General features: G+C 45.5%; 1 long non-coding RNA gene and 1 pseudogene across 2 annotated transcripts; one reads left to right on the forward strand and one right to left on the reverse strand.

Annotated features, from left to right (window-relative positions):
• Positions 1-4,507: 4,507 nt before the first annotated feature.
• On the reverse strand, positions 4,508-8,999 carry LOC308430436 (nucleolysin TIAR-like; annotated as a pseudogene). The gene is made up of 2 exons: positions 8,903-8,999; positions 4,508-5,376 (listed from the first exon to the last, which is right to left on the reverse strand). The product of its transcript is annotated as a nucleolysin TIAR-like (transcript).
• A 1,706-nt stretch (positions 9,000-10,705) lies between these two features.
• On the forward strand, positions 10,706-14,314 carry LOC308430491. Its single transcript, XR_013975350.1, has 3 exons — positions 10,706-10,820; positions 12,947-13,163; positions 14,245-14,314. It is a non-coding gene; the product is annotated as an uncharacterized lncRNA (long non-coding RNA).
• Positions 14,315-14,923: the final 609 nt, after the last annotated feature.

The raw sequence follows: 14,923 nt of genomic DNA on the forward strand, positions 1-14,923 counted from the left end.
AGCTCTCAGGAGGTGGAGGTGGCAGGGTCAAAAAGTCAAGCTTCGTTGTCTACACAGTGAGTTTCAAGCCAGCCTCTGTAACATAGGACCCTCCAGTCTCAAGAGAGCAAAGGCAGGCCTGAGGAGATGGATCAGTCAGGAAAATGCTTGCTGGAGGGGAACAGAGTTCGATTCCCAGCTCCCATGTTTGTAATCCGAGGGCTGGGGAGACAGACACAGCAGCATCCCTGGGCTTCCAGGGCAGCTAGTCCAGCTCACTTGGAGAATTCCAGGCCAGCGAGTAAACTGCTTCAAGTATCAAGGTGGAGGGATGTCTTCTAAAGGATACACACATACACACCCCACAGACTTACTTTAAAATAGTTAAGGGGGAAAAAAATCGAAAAGCAGTAGTGAAAATGTAAAACTTCGGGAGAAATGATTTAATACAGGGAGAAGCCTGGGGAGGTTCACTGTGAGCTAAAGTAAACACTGTCTCCAGGTTGCCTTTCCAGTTCACCTCTGCAGCAGGACTTGGGTCTAGGACCCGGGAGAAGCACAGCAGCCTTCCTCCTCTTTGGCCTCTGGCTAATCTCTAACAATTCTCTAAGAAGCCTGTAGAGGTTTGAATAATGCCCAGGAAATGGCATCATTAGGAGGTTCTGTTTTTTGGAGTAGGTCTGGCCTGTCGGAGGAAGTGTGTCACTGGGGGTGGAGTGGGTGGGCTTTGAGACCCTTGTCCTAGCTGCCTAGAAGCCAGTCTCTCTTGGTTGCTTTCCCATCAAGATGCAGAACTCTCCGCTCCTTCTCCAGCACCGTGTCTGCCTGGAAGCTCCAATGCTTTCTGCCATGATGATAATGGACTGAGCCTCTGAAACTGTAAGCAAGCCAGCCCCAATTAAATATTTTCCCTTCTAAGAGTTACCCTAGTCATGGTGTCTCTTCTCAGCAATGGAAACCCTAACTAAGATGCTTCATTGCTGTCTGCAGCCCCCAGTGTAGGCAACGCTTGGTTAATTCTGAATAGTCTTGTAGAGACTGTTGTGGGATGTAGTCCAGTAAACACAGGCACGTAACAGGCATTCTGCGAGTGGTGTTCCTCCCCAACCCCCAAGGAGCAGAGCTTACAGGCTGTGTGTGTCACCAGGCCAGCTAATCTTAATGGTTTCTAATGTTGTTCACAGTCGGCTGGCTGGGAGACCCTTTGCCCTCCCTACCTAGGTGGGCTGTGAGAAATCCCTCCCAGGGCAAGCCTTTGGTAGCTTTTGTTTCAGAATCTGGCAGCAGTGATTGACAACAGCAGGCAGGTGGGGGCAGCAAGAGTGTTCTTCTTACAGCTTTCCTGCAGGACTCTTAATTACAGCTGTTGTGGGCTAGGAAGTAGAGATTCCTTGGTCCCTTAATACTAGCTAATGTTACAGCTCTTGGCCTGGGGTCTGGACTCTTGAAAGACAGTTCTCTGGAACCCTGCTGGCCACCAGAGCCTGTGATCTGGCCTCTGGCTCCTTAGAGACTTCTCTGTTTCTCCAGCTTCAGTTCCCTGCCCTCTTTCTATTCCTGTTATCCTTTTTCCTGCCCTGGACACTTTTGAACTAACTGTTCAGCTGCAGCTGGCCATCTTGCTACTTTTGTAACTCAGCCTGAAGCCTGTTTCTGCCACCACAGGCTACTCCAGTGTAGCCCTTTACACAGTTGATGGGCCCTGGGGAGTGGTGTTTGAGGGGAAGTCTCAACTTTTTTTTTAAAGGGGTTGGTCACTGGGAGTTTGAGCATGCTCAAATAATGATATGGGCAACACAAACTGGACTTGATTTTCTTTTCTTTTTTCCGTGTGTGTGTGTGTGTGTGTGTGTGTGTGTGTTGCTATAGTTGGTTAATCTGCTCTAATCTCCCCCTAGTAGCAGTAGATTCCTCAATACAGCTTCAATGTTGTGGATTCTCCAGTGAAAGACGCACACACACACACACACACACACACACACATTTAATATGTTTTAATTAGCTCAATGGCTGAGCCACTCCCAAACTCCCATGTTGCAAATGCCTCCCCTCTGATACTCCTGAATTATTACTTACTAAAATCTATATTTTTTGCTACCCTAGACCCAATGGGTGGCCCTGCAGCCACTCTTCCCTGGCTCTTACATGATTGTATGCTTTCTCTTCTACAGTTCTTCAGCCTGCATCTTATTCCTTCCCTAGCATGGCGATTCTGCCTCTTCCATGGTCCCCTTGCCTGCTGATCCAAAAGTCCTGCCTCTGCCTCTGTGCCCTTGCCCAATCATTGGCCACAGGCAACTTTATTTACCAATCAGAACCAGATGGGGGCGGGGACCATCAGCATCTCACATTCAGGATTCTCATGCAGTTTTGTGAATCCATAATGCAAGCATTAAACCAAATCTACCATGTGTGCACACACACGTGTGTGTGTGTGAGTGTGTGTGTGTGTGTGTGTCTGTGTGTGTGTGTGTGTGTAAAGGTGGGAGGATGAATCTGGGAGGAAGAGAGTATGAATGCGGTGTGTAGTAGTTTAAATAGCTTTGTTTATAGGCTTAAGTGTTTCTTACACAACAGAAGAGGGCATCAGATGGTTGTGAGGAGCCACCATGTGGTTGCTGGGATTTGAACTCAGGAACTCTGGAAGAGCAGAGCAATCTCTCCAAACTTATATGTTTCAGTATGCTTGGCCCTATTTAATAGGTCTTCTGGTTTCCTTTAGAACAAGATATAGAAATCTCAGCAGCTTATCCAGCACCATGTCGGTCTTCATGCTGCCACGTTTCTCGCCATGATGATAAGAGACTGAACCAATGAAACTGTAAGCCAGCCCCAATTAAATGTTGTCCTGTATAAGACTTGTCTTGGTCATGGTGTCTCTTCACAGCAATGGAGACCCTAACTAAGGCAGGGTGCATTGTATGAAAGTCTTAAATAGTTAATATCATGTGGGAAAAAAAGAATTCCAGCACAATGATTTGCTGTGAAGATGGCTGCACAGAACATTCTTGTCATATGGTGCTACTTCATGTTAAAATGTCAGTGAAGCAGGATCAAGGCTTGCATACATGAGACCTTGAGTAGGGCTTTCTTCCTGACATTTCCTGTAATTTTCAAACAAGACTCTTTATCCTGAAGATGTCCTGTGTCTTCTAGCCTGTGACCTAGACTTCTAATTTATTATATGTAATCCTGCCAGGTGTTCAACAGAACCCCTCCCCCACACTACCGCCGGTCAATGCCCTTACTAGCCCTTTGAGGATACCGACTTCAGACTCCCATACCTGACTTTTGTGGGACAATGAGCTCCCACTCATGCTCTCTCTCCCTCACTGTGTGTGATGGTTTGTATATGCTTGACCTAGGGAGTGGCTCTATTAGAGGGTGAGCCCTGTTGGAGTAGGTGTGTCACTGTGGCTTTAAGACCCTCATCCTAGCTGCCTGAAAGCCAGTATGCTGCTGGCAGCCTTCAGATGAAGATGTAGAACTCTCAGCTTCTCCTGCACCATACCTGCCTGGATGCTGTCATACTTCCTGCCTTGATGATAATGGACTAAACCTCTGAATGTGTAAGCCAGCCCCAGTTAAATGTTGTCCTTATAAGAGTTGTTTTGGTCATGGTGTCTATTCATAGCAGTAAAACACTAAGACGATGTGTCTAATTTTCTTCCAAGAGCATCCTCTTAACTCACCATATATATATATATATATATATATATATATATATATATATATATATATATATATGTATGCATATAAAACATTAATAATCTCCAGCTCTAATTCACACTAAGTAGTCAAGAAATTCTTTTCTGTGTTTAAGCTAAGGATCTTTTTTTACCTGAGCCAAGGTTCCTAAAAGGGGGCTTCTGGGGCTGCTGTGGTTGACAGCCTAGGTGGCTGACGTGAACACTTGCCCAGTGCCCTGGGAGAGGTGAGTCGCCCTTATCTACATCAATATGAATGACTCTGTACAGTAGAAACACCCATCATTCTGCCCTTTTCTTTGTTCTTTATCTGTAGTTACCTTTCTTTTTCAGTTTTTTTTTTTTTTTGTCTTTATTACTTTATTTTAGCTTTTGGTAAACAAAGAAAAATCACATTCGAATTCATCATGAACAAAAAAACTTAAAAAGGCAGAACTAGGAGACACATGTCCTTCACCAAGTAAAGCTGTGCTAAAGGTTCCAAACATCTCAATTTTTAAAATAAATATTTTAATTTTCCGATGCTTACTTTTCATGTCTTCAGAGTGTCACAGGAGATCACGGCCTGTGGTGAGTTACAGCTGTGTTTGGAGTCCCAGCTCACTGTGTTGGGAAACTTGCCATTCCACACCTAGCTTGGTTTGGAGGAAGTAGTACAGGGGGAGGAGCTTGTCCCTGAGGGGGCTGAGCACCAAATCCACCCATCCAAGCAAAAGGAGATTGATCTACTACTCCAAATCCTGTTGGTTCCATGGCTGCCACATACTGCATAGGGAGCTACTTGTCATATGCTCTCTGTACTGTCGTGGGTTTCCATACTCTTAGACCCACTGACTATAGTCAACCTGTTGGAAGTTTTTAGTCATGTCAGGAGATTCTTTACCACAACAGCATTTAACCACATGTCCTTCGATTGCAGCACCGCACACAGAAACAATGGCCTGGGCTGCACTTTCATGGGTTGAAAATCTGACAGACAAATAGCCCTTCTCTGGAAAAACTCTTCCTTCTGTAATTTGTCCAAATGCTGAAAATGTTTGTCTCATAATTGACCTGTTAGCCCAGAAGCAGTTCCTTCACAGTACACAGCACAGTTTTTTTGGACTTGACTGGTTTACTCCATCTTAGTGTTAGTTTCTTGTGTACTTATAGGGGCAGATGGTTTATGTGTGGCCCAATTGGCTCTGATTTGTTACCCTCCCAACCACTGATCCCCCATTTGCACAACTGCATTCTCTGCATCTAGTTTGTTATAAAAAGATATAAAACCATGGCCTTTGGACTTTCTAGTTGCCATATCTCTGACTACCCAGCATTTGATATTTTACCAAAGGGGGCAAATGCTGATTTGATATCTTCTGTTGTAATTTCTGGACTCAAATCCCCAACAAACACATGGAAGTTATTGGAAGTATCTTTTTTCTTTTTCTGGCTCCTTGGTGTCGTTACCCAGTTTACTTTGACCTCCTTTCCCAAAATTTTTCTCCCATTCATAGCAGCTAATGCAGCAGCTGCATCTTTGTGTTCATAAAATTCCACAAAGCAATTTGGGTCATTGATTGTATGTTTACAGCTTTTATGGGGTCCGATCAGACCGAACAGCTGAAGAATAAGGACTTCACATCTCTGGAGAGGTTACTTACGTATAGAGTCCATCCTCTTCCATCATGGTTGGTGCAATGGAGCAATCCTGGGACAAGGGGGAGGGCAAGGCTAGGGAGGGGAGGGTATAGGAAGAAAGGGAAGGGGGGCTCCAGGTGCTGGCTGGAGACAGATAAAAAGGTACTGAACCCTATTCTTGGGTCTGCTTCCCCCAGCCTACTCTGAACACTGTGTTCCAACTAGGAGGAGCAGGAAGAGGATCCTTGTTCAAGTTTTAAATGTCTATTTTCCAGATGTGGCTGTGATAACTCAAACCCCTTGCATTTGTGAAGCAGAAGTAGGAGGAGCAGAAGTTTGAAGCTAGCCTGGGCTGTATAGTGAGTCTCAGGACAGCCTGGGAAACTGTATGAAGAAATGCGAGTAGAAAATAAGAGGGGAGAGAAGAGAAAGGGGAAAGGGGATGAGAAAGAGGAGGGGGGGTAAGAGAAAGGGGTGTGGAAGGAGGAGGAAGGAATTGTGGGAAAGATGTATGGAGTCCTGCTTTGCCTCCACAAGTAGAAGTTCAAAAAAAAAACTGCAGTGAGCAATCATTCCAAAATGGTTAGTCCCTGGTGAGAGGAGGCTTTGCTGCTCAGTTTGGCTAGTCAACACTAACAGCAGGTAAGTGTTGATCCCAGCAGGTGAAAATAATATCACTATCATAGATTTTGAGCCGAATTTGAAGCAAGCTTTATTAAATATAGGCCGGAGTGATGGGCACTGGCCAGGTCCATAACCGGGATTCCCAGAGTATGGCGCTAAAGTAGCAGAGAGCAGGCAGGGAACACCCTAATCATTGCTTTTCTTTACCACACTTCTTCCATCTTAGTTTCTTGAGGCAGGGTCGACCTAGTCCAGCCTAACCCTGGACCCTACCATGCAGCTGCACGTTGCTGTAAGCAAGAAGTTAGGCTTGTTTATAGAAGGGAAAACACACAGTTCGTTATCTTGTCTTTTTTGGAATGTTACCATTCTAAAAAGTTGTCTGTCCGTGGGCAAGTGAGGCATACAGGCTAGAGGCGTTTTTGTTTTATAGATCCTTTAATCACGGTAGTTTAAAGTTAAAACATAACGTCTGCCCTTACAGTAAGGTGGGTCTTCCAGTCCCTGGTCTTACCATTCAGTATGTGGGACAGTTGGTGCTGAGACTTCAAAACTCAAATATGGAAATACTTCAGTTATGGCTCACAGAGAACTGAAAAGATTTCCCCTGTGGCCTTTCATGTCTGTCACACAAGAAACGAAAAGGATATTTTTGTATTGACCCCCTCTACAGTAGCTTCTGAAGTTTCCATGAAAATGCTAACCAGGAGGCCTTAAAAGCTCCCTAAGGAATCCAAATGCATGTTCCTGGAATATAGGTGGAGATGAAGGCCTCATAGCCCAGGCTGACCTCCCACTTGCTATGTATTTGATCGTGGCCTTGAACTTTGGGTCCTTTTGCCTCTAAGATGGCTATGCTCTGAAGTGGAAACTTTTGGTTTCTTTGGAACATCAGTTGTGTCTGATGTTTGCTGGGGCAAACACATGAAGGAGTATTTTCCTGATGTGAACACAGATAAAAGGACATTTTGCTAAAGCAAACATGTGAAAGGACATGTGATAAAGGAACATAAATCCGACCCCACAGACAGCGGGGGTTTGAGCATTGGTTTACTTTGCTCCACCTTGCTGTTCTTTGCTAATGACATACATGTATTGGCTTGCCTTACATTGTGTTGCTGAGCTCCGCTGGTGATCTGGCAGCGTCTTGCCACTTCTGCTGCCTCAGACAGATGATGTCAGCTGATACAGACTCATGTGGAGTTTTGCTAAGACAGGGTCACATGGCGTGTGGGAAGACATGTGACGTTTGGAGGGAGTGTAAAGAGGACTCAACAGACAGCGATGAGACTTGCATAACTAGCTTTGCAATGCTTCTTGGTCTCCAGTCTTCATCTTCACTGATCTTCACTTTGTTGAGAGAGGCATGGTGGGGCACGGTGGGCTGCCTGGTGTCCCTGCTGGTCCTGGTCCCTCCTGCTGACTCATGCCAGTTCTGCAGAGGCCTGGCTGTTTTTGCTGGGTCATGCCACAGCTGCTGATTCCATTTTGCCATCCTGACACAACTGAACTGAACTGCTGGCTATTTGAGAAGTGTTTGCTAGTGGAGCCAGCTCCCCGTGCTGATTCCTGTGAACTGAACTACTGATTTCTGGACAACACAGACTGGATTTGCTGAAAAAAACATTTTCTAAACAGGTCCACTTTCCCGGTATTCTAATAATCTCTCTTTTCTATTTCCTCTGGTGCATAGTGGGCTAGAAGGGAGATTAAAATATTAAAGAACTCATATTAAAAGTAAGGTTTGAAAAATTGAAGTCTACAATTCTCTGTTGTCAACTTGACTATATCTGGAATGAACTAGAATCCAGAAATGAATTTCAGATCGTGAGGCTGGTATGCACAAGCTTTTGATCCAGAGATTGAGGCTGGAAGACACACACCTTTAGATCTTGAGGTACACTTTTATTCTGGGCCATACCTTCTGCCGGAAGCCTACATAATGGAAGAAAGAAGCCTTCTTCTTCCTCTTCTTCTTCCTCTTCTTCTTCCTCTTCCTCCTCCTTCTTCTCTCCTTCTCCCTCCTCCTCCTCCTTCTTTGCCTGCTTGCACTCACTTTGCCAGAATATCTATTGGAGCCTACTTCTTCAGGATTCCAGCTTATGCAGAAGAGCAGCTGGAATGCCCAGCCTCATGAAGCTGAGCCACTGCTAGATTCTAGAACTTCCCATTCATAGCTGGCCATTGTTGGATTAGTTGGATTGCAGCCTGTAAAGAAGTCATTCCAATAAATTCCCTTTATATACATTTATGCATGTATGCATACATACATACATACATACATACAAGTTCTGAAAACCTTAACACAGCCTCCACCTCCTAAGTGCTGGGATTAATTGACAAGGTCTTTGAAAAAGGTGCAAACAACTTGAGCATCACTATTCAACCTTTATATGGTCACTTGCAATAATTGTAAGGTGCTACCAACAGTTTGATTGCATCGGGAAAATTTACGTTCTGAAAAAGTATATAACTGAAAAAGCTGCCACTTAACATAATGATAATCTGGTTTTGAGAAAAAAATTTATGTGCACGCAGGTGTAAAAGTCATGGGAAGACAGATCAAAAGAATCAGCTCAGGGATCTGGGAATTGGTAGTTTTCTTTTTTAATTCTGCCCTATTTTGTATAACAAACATTTGTGTGATCAGGAAAAATTTAAGTTATGATACATCTGTATGGGAAAGTTGGGAGGAGGATGGTTAAATAATCCTGAAAAATGTTATCCTAGGGCTTTCAAGATTTCACCTAGCCGCCCATCTTGACAGGGAGGGAAGAGGGGGAGCCCTGAAAAAAAAAAAAAGAGGACCAAGAGAGACTCCTGCAGATCATTTGTGACAATGATGCTTGGCGTCTAAATATTGTGACTCATTCTCCCTCTCTACCTCCCCCTTTCTACCTCCCACCCCCTCCCTTCCCCTCCCTCCCTCCCTCCCCCTCTAGCGACGCAGGCAAGAGAGGACGCGTGTTTACTTTTGACTACAAAATGCTTTGAAATAAAACTGCTCTGTAGAGTTAAGTCAAGTCCAAGGACAAGCGTAAGAAACTCTGTAACCGACGGTGATCGCATAGCGCCCCCTTGTGACTCCTACTAGATTCACAATGAGAAACCAATAGCCTCGGGCAGCATTTTTATAAATTCAACAATCTTGTATTGATCACGCCTCGGTTCCCTATTCTGTGCCAGATGCTAGGTATACTAGGAGTAAAGAATGCCTGCAAATCCTTTCTTACTGTATTTGGGTCACACTGGTGTGCCTGAGTATTCATTTGTCTAAAACCAGGACGCCTACAGATTATGAGGTCAACAAACTGAACCTCACAAACGAGCTGCGTCTCTGCAATATCGCACAGCTGGACTTCTCCAGACCTGGTGACGGGAGTCAGTGACGGCCGTCTGAATACCGGGTGATGGACAGCAAGAACAGGGCGCTGGGCGGCTGAGACAAACTGCAGCAGGTGACCTTAGAAATAAGGTACCCGACTCCATTTAGCTGTTCACGTACAATTAGTTGAACCCCAGGTGCTTAAATTACAAAAACCGTGTAACACTCACAAGCTTGTTTTTTCTAATTGTACGGAAACATCTTCAACTCGCACCCAGATTAGGGGTTGGGGAAGCAGCTCAGTGGAAGAGACCTAGTATTAGATTTTAAAATGTTTTAAATATATATATATATTAAATATAATATATATATATTTAAGTTTCTATATGTATGAGTGTTTTGCCTGAATGTATGTCTGTGCACCACTTGTGTTCCTGGTTCCCATGGAGGCCAGAGGGCTTCAGGTGACCTAGAACTGGGTTTAAAGGCAGATGTGAACCTCATTGTGAGTGTTGGTAATTAAACCTGGGTGCCCTAGTAGAGGAGCCCGTTTTTTTTAACAGCTGAGCCATCTCGCAGCCCCTGGAGTCCATTCTAAACACCGAAGGAGGAGCCGCTCTCTGGACTGTTACTTGTATTGCTGCGGGCTCAAACTTCAGTACTTTGCCAGCCCGAGGGGTAATTCAAAAACTATGCGCACAGTTTATATTCATTTAATTTAATCCTTTGCTCATTGACGGTCAAGGTACGAAAAGGATGAAAGGTCAAAGTACGAAAATGACGGAATCCAATATTTTGTGACACACTCGGTTCACTCCACCATGACTTCGTTTCAGGATTTATGTATTTTAGTACTTAGGTGGGGTGGGGAGTGGGGAAGTGTATGCCTGAGGAGGCATTATATCCCTTGCTGTTACAGTAGAGGCGTTTGTGAACCGCCGAGTGGATGCTTCCTCTGGAAGAGAAGTAATACTCTTAACTGGGGGAGCCATTTCTTCAGTCCTCCCTTCTCTAACTCCACCTCCAATCTCCCAAGACTTCATTGAACCCAGGGTGTGGTCTGAGGACCCGTCTCGAGTCACATCGCGTTTTTTCTCGGACCTGGACTTATCTATCCCGGATGTTGGGACTTGAGTACAACCACCCTGAGTGAAATAACTAATGATCCTGAAGACCCTGCCGATCGATCACTGCGGGCTTCCAGGGAACCTCTGCGTGGGAAAACGCTGAGCTCAGAGAGAAGGGCGGCACGACAGAGACGTGCCCGTAGGGGGCGCTAGACCTCCCTGCACGGCTATAGCCTCTCCTAGTCTAGGCCCCGCCCTTAGCACGAAACCACGCCCTCTTGCTTGGGCCACGCCCTCATCCTTAGGGTTCCCGGCACCCCCCTTCCCCGTCTTCACGCTCGCGGCCTGCGGTGGCGCATGCGCGGGGTGACCGGGTGAGTGCGGCCGGGCCTGGCGGGCAGGGACGGGCAGGGCAAGGGAGGGCGCGGGCGGTGGCCCGGCAGCCCCCTCCGCACCATCATCCGGGCGGGCCTCTCCGGAGCTGCGCTGCTGCGTGAGGTGAGGGCCGGCCTCCGGGGCCTGCGTGCCAAGCGAGGGCCGCGGGGCGAGCGGGGCCTGCCCGGGCCGGTGCGGATCGGCCGCTCGGGGGGACCCCGCGGCGGGGAGGCCTATGCCGGCCTGCAGGAGGCCGCTCCCTTGGGAGACGCTGGAGTCCAGCGGGGCCCGGGCCCTGCGTCCTCATGGACAGCGGCTCTCAGGAGAGGCCAAATTGGACAAGTGCTCGTCGCATCCCGCTTCAATTCCTGTTATTTGCGACAGGGTCTTGTGTAGCGTAGGCTGGGCTAAGAGGTGTGTGCCACCACGCCGGGCTTCAATTAGAACGTTAAAATTCTCTTTATGTTTGAGATTTTCCGTGCTTATTGCGTGTATGCATGCGCACGTGTGGCATGGCGCAAGTGCAGAGGTCAGAGGACAACTTTTCAGAGTCTGTTCTTCCCACCATGTGGGTTCCAGTGATGGTGATGGGTTCAGGTCGTCAGGCTTAGCAGTAAGCGCCTTCTAAGCTATCACACCGGCCCTGAAAATAGTTATGTTTATGGAGGTGAAAAATAAAGTGTTATAAACGTCTTAAAAACGCAACGACCCAGTCTCAAAAAAATTCGGTGCCGTGCGCTGGAGAGAACATCCAGTTGGAGTAGGTTCGTGATTTCCTCCAGATCCGACACCCTCTCGGACTACACACGCAAGCTAAGAGAGTCTTTTTAAAATGTATCTTGGCATTGTGTAAAGACATCTGAAGTTGCATGAGAAACCTTTAAAAAGGTTTGTCCCTGGGAAGCACTATTGTTTTGGAGATTCCAGGTGCCAACATGCCTACTCGTGGGTGATGTGTTTGTTTCGTTTTTAAGGACACCGGCGTCTTTCTGTGTAATCTTGCCCTAGCTTCCCGAGTGCTGGGGATGTGGAAGACGACTGCCCTTGGCCTGAGAATGGGGTTGGACCTCTTTAAAATAGGATTTTTTTTCTTTCTTCCATGTTATCTCAAAAAAAAATGGAGAGCAAGCCAGTAGTAGTGTGGTGTATGCCTTTAACAAACAAAAAACTGCCTAACACCAAATATAAATTCAGAATTGGCACATGACTACATTCCATCTGTTTATTCCTTTTTGAAACACTATATACTTCTGGCTGGCCAGGAACATACTGTGTAGACCAGGCTGGTCAAGAACTCAGAGACATACTTCTGTCTCTGTCTCCTGAGGGCTGGGAATAAAGGCATGATGGGTCACGATACCCAGTTCTTCTTGAGACAGGGTTTCTCTGTAGCCCTGGCTGTCCAGGAACTCTGTAGACCAGGCTGGCCTTGAACTCGGAGATCTTCCTGCCTCTGCCTCCCGAGTGCTGGGATTAAAGATGTGTGCCACTATTTCAGGCTGATTTTTTAAAAAAAATAAACTATGGATATATCACCTTTTTTTCTGAGCGAATGGATCTTAAGTGATTTAATTTCAAATGTCCTGATCTCCTACAGCGACACCTGTGTACAATTGGGGAAGGACAGGCTTCAGACGGTTCACAATCTTTTTGATAGGATTACTATTGAGCACAAGTTTAAGTGGCTTTTACATGATTTCATTAAGAAGCCAAATTTCTCAAGCTGACAGCATGGCCAGTTCACGTCACAGTGGGTAAAGGTACCTGCTGCCAAGTCTGAGGACCTGAGTTCGGTCTCCAGGACTCGCACCACTCCTGTGCTGTGGCACTTGCGTGTGTGTACACTCCAGATGTCTTTATGAAGGCACTTGTTCATACACAAATCCAGGAGTTCATACACAAATGTGGAGGCTGGTTGGCAGGTCTTGGTTGTGAGTGGTCTTAATGAACCTTTGGTGATATTCAGCCTTGAAAAGTCAAACTCTCCTTCATCTTCTTCACTTGACAAGCCAAATCCAAATTGCAACGTTAAGTACCTGTAAAACCATGCGTGGTTTTCTTTTCCTACTTTTTGGCTCATGTTTTGAACAACCTGAAATATTCTCTTGACAGTGTGTTCTCCCTTGATTTTTAGAATATAGTAGAGTATTGGCTATAAGAAACTTGGTCTCCAGAAGAATGCTGTTTACGGTGTTGGGTGTGGCATTTTGTCTGTGTATGTAACATTTCTATAAGAGTATGGCTGTCAGTTTTTCAGATTATCACCTCCCCTCTCCTACTTGTGGTTAAGAACTTGAAGCAAGATGAACTTGCTGGTGGCAGTATGGAACAATGAGGATTCATACATACACAGTTAGTGACCTGATGCCACAGGTCTGAAGACAAGTGTCCCATTGCTGGTCCTTTGGTTCAATCTATGCTGTGATGGACCTTAATGGCATCAGTGTCTTCTTTGCTTAGAATGAGGTGAGTCTGATAGGAGGGCCCTTTTGAGTTCCTCCCAGGACTGTTGAAAAGGTGACATGAGCAACAAGAGTGTACTTAATAAGTGTGTGATCATGTGTCATACAGAAGTAGTAAGTGCCCCTCAGGGAGGTTTCATCTATATTTGCCTGGGGTGCCCATGACCCCAGGGACGGTGCTGTGACAGGGTTCAGGGCTAAACTGGACTCTGTAGGCAGGTGCTGTCTTAGGAAACTGAAAAGAACTGAGGTGAAGGCAGTGACTGGATGCTCTCTCCCTGCTCTCTGCAGCAGCACACAGGTGTTAAGCTGAGGGGAGAGAGCTTTATTAATTTGAGGTTAATGGGTCACGATTTCTGTGCTTATTTCTAACATTTGAAATAAATTGAGAAATGTGAACTTTAACCTTGGTTAGACTTCTGGTCAAATCTAACCCTACTGCATGTACTAAATACCCAGCTGACTTGACTCTGTTATGTCTCAGTTTACTAACCAATAACAAGGTATAACAAACAGTTCTGGCAAGGTGTGGGTATAACTGAGTGAATGAAGACATACTGTGTGGTGTGTAACTGACATTCAGTAAATCAGCACGCATGTAAAAACCTGGACAGCTTTAGGTGTATGATTCAATACTTTTCTTCATGTATGTGTGGGTAATATTTATCTGATGTATACAAGGTCCCCTTTGTATCCCTGGCCTGAAGCTTACCGTATAGACGAGGCTGGTCTCAACCTGCAAAAGCCTCCCAGGTGCTAGGATTAAAAGTATCTGCCACCTCGACCAGCCGTTTGTGTTTTTCTTTTTTTCTAATGATTGCATAAACAAATGCAATAATACAGACTTATTCTGTGATTTTGGTATCAAGATACAGCTATGACTATAAAGATAAATTTGTTTCAGAGAAATATGAACTTTTATAGATGATTGGATATTTACATAAAAATATATAATAGTTTAGAAAGCATAAGGAACATGCCCGAGTTCATTCTTTGTTGCTAATTTAATAGGTGGAAGGATTTTACCTGTGGGCCGTGGCTCACTCTGGCGCTATTGCTTACATGACTGCTTGTCTCTCTTGTAGGCACTTTTTGCCATTTGTGGAAACTTGCCTGTAATTCATTTTCCTCACGGCAGTATTGAGAGCTAACCAAGTAAGTGGAATCCAGCCAAACTAATTTGTAAATTTTCTAATGGCTCATGGGGTGGTCGCTACATAATGTGACCTCATAAGATCCTTCTTTCCTGAAAATTATGTTCTAAGATTCTGTATAACACGTTTTCTTTCTGAAAGCCATTGTGTTGATATAGATTCACAAGTATATTTTTAAGGGAAAATATCCATCTTTAGGTTGAAATCTGTAGAACGTAAATGCCTATAGGCATCATGGCCTATTGGTGTCTGACAGGTCTGACTTTGTAACCATGGCTGGCCTGGAACTCTGCCTGTCTCAGCCTCTGGAGCTCTGGGACTAGAAGGTGCGTGTTTGTTTTATGCGACAGGGTCTCATGTTCTAGGCTTGTCTGGGAGGCACAATGCTTTCAGTAGAGGCACTATGCAGTGTTCTCCTGACATCTATTTTCAATGTCCACACAGACTTCTTTAGAAAATAGTTTGTATGGGTGGGTGTCTTGCACATCTGGTGTCCTTGGAGTTCACAGAAGGGACTCAGATCCCCATGGAACTCAAACTGTAGGTGGTAGTGAGTTGCTTTGTCGGTGCTGGAAATTGAACCCAGGTCCTCTGGGAAAGCTGTCCATCT

This window comes from Micromys minutus (genome assembly GCF_963924665.1).
Source record: "Micromys minutus genome assembly, chromosome: 15".
Classification (NCBI taxonomy): domain Eukaryota; kingdom Metazoa; phylum Chordata; class Mammalia; order Rodentia; family Muridae; genus Micromys; species Micromys minutus.